A 2,500-nucleotide genomic window follows, 5' to 3' on the forward strand; every position below is an offset into this window, starting at 1 on the left:
GTCGCCTCGGCCATTGCTCGAGCGCGCCCCAGCATTTCTCGGTCGGCCATGTCTCGGCCATCGCTCGACCGTGCCTCGAGCATTTCCCTCCCGTCGCTCGAGCATGACTCGGTCATCGCTCGATCATGCCAACGATCGAGCGTGCATCGGCCATCGCTCGAGCATGCCTCGGCCAGCGATGGAGCATGCCTCGGCCATCCTCTAGCATGCTCGAGCATAACTCCCGTCGCTCGAGCATTCCTCGGCCATGCTCGAGCATGCTCGAGCATTTCTTTCCCGTCGCTCGAGCATGCCTCGGCCATCGCTCGAGCATGCCTCGGCCAGCGATGGAGCATGCCTCGGCCATCCTCTATCATGCTCGAGCATTCCTCCCGTCGCTCGAGCATTTCTCTCCCGTCGCTCGAGCATGCCTCGGCCATGCTCGATGCTCGAGCATTTCTCTCCCGTCGCTCGAGCATTTCTCTCCCGTGCTCGATCATTTCTCTCCCGTCGCTCGAGCATGCATCGGCGGCTCTAACGTTTTCTCACGAGCCTTCAACCCATTATTTTACCTCACTAGACTTGCCTCCGCCTTGGTTCTTAACCTTTTAGGGAGAACTTTCATATTCCAACAAATTTTCATCCACGGAAAATTTTTGGTCGCCGGAAAATTTTCCGGCGGGCGGTCGCCGGAGCTCCGCCGCCGGCGGGGGGTCACCGGCGGTCGGTCGCGACTTGTCGGGTCAGCCCGGTCATAATCCGTCTTTGGGTCCGTAGCAAATTATGCTCTTATCATGCGAGTCAACTCTTGGTCAACATTTTCAAGCTCAAGGAACCACCCCCCCCTAAAGATACAAACGAACATTTGGCCATGTGACACCAGTAAACATTAAATTTTCCAAGGCCATGACCAAAAAAAAAAAATAATTTTTTTTTATTTTTTTTTTTGAACCTCCATCTAGTATAATGTTTTTTAAGATATATGCTCGAGCTATAATCAAGAGAACCCATGGGAATATTTTTAAATTAATTTTTTAAAATCACGTTCCAGGATCCGGTCGGCCATTGCTCGAGCATGACTCGTCCGTCGCTCCATCCTGCTCGGCCATGACTCGGCCGAGGCGTCAAATTTTTTTTTTTTTTTTTTTTTAATTTTTTTGAATCTCCATCAAGTATAATGTTTTCTAAGAGATCTGGAGTTGGTCTTGTGAAGAGAACCCATAGGATTATTTTTAAATTAATTTTACAAGCTCCAAAACATGTTCCAGTCGTCCGGTCGGCCATTGCTCGAGCATGACTGGGCCGTCGCTCCATCCTGCCTCGGCCATTGCTCGAGCATGACTCGGCCGAGGCGTGAAAAAAAAAAAAGTTTTTTTTTTTTTTTTTTTTGAGAATCTCAAACAAGTATAATGTTTTCTAAGACATATGGAGTTGTTTTTGTGAAGAGAACCCATGGGATTATTTTTAAATTAATTTTACAAGCTCCAAAACATGTTCCAGTCGTCCGGTCGGCCATTGCTCGAGCATGACTGGGCCGTCGCTCCATCCTGCCTCGGCCATTGCTCGAGCATGACTCGGCCGAGGCGTCAAAAAAAAAAAAAAATTTTTTTTTTTTTTTTTTGAATCTCCATCAAGTCTAATGTTTTCTAAGATATATGGAGTTGGTTTTGTGAATAAAACCCATTACTCGGCCGTGCCCAAGCCTTGAAACCAAGAACCAACCGTGGTAAAGCCCGTGCCATGGCATTGCAACTAAGAACCAACCGTGCCTCACCCATGCCAAGACCATGCCTAGACCGTGCAACGTCCAAACCAACCATGCCCGCGCCCGTGCCACGCCCACGCCTTAAAGCCTTAAATGGCTTAAAGGGCTTTAAGGGCATCTACGGCTTCTACGCCTCTACGCCCTACGCCCGGCCACGGCCACGCCCGCGCCCGCGCCCGCGCCCCGCGCCCCGCGCCCCGTGCCCCTACCCCGTGCCACGGCCATTCCCTCGCCCGTGCCACGGCCACGCCGACACGCACGCTCATGTGGGTCAACTCTCGGTCAATTCTCGGTCAATTCTCGGTCAACTGGAGGAACCCCTTCCCAGGAGGTCACCCATTTCTGAGCTACCCCCGCGCGAGCACGCTTAACTTTGGAGTTCTTATAAAAAGGCTACCAAAAATCCTATTTATTTAATTGATATATATGGGGATATTAATTGTTTTATCCCTTATCTTAGCCCAAATACTTGGATTTTTTCCATGCCACAGCTCATTTTTAATTTTTTTTCCGTGACATAGCACATTAAGCTTTGACCCAAGGATACATTTATTCCGTCTATACCACATTAAGCTTTGACCCAAGGATACATTTTATTCCGTCTATACCCGTGTACTTAGCAATTATCCAGCTTCGACCCAAGGATACATTTTATTCCGTCTATACCCGTGTACTTAGCAATTATCCACGCCGCGGCTCATTCTCAACACTCCAAACACTTGGCAACTTTCGAGGCACGAACATTTTATTTCGTCT

This window comes from Urtica dioica, chromosome 2, assembly GCF_054948205.1.
Source record: "Urtica dioica subsp. dioica isolate 48M chromosome 2, U.dioica_male_clone48M_v1_H2, whole genome shotgun sequence".
Classification (NCBI taxonomy): Eukaryota; Viridiplantae; Streptophyta; class Magnoliopsida; order Rosales; family Urticaceae; genus Urtica; species Urtica dioica.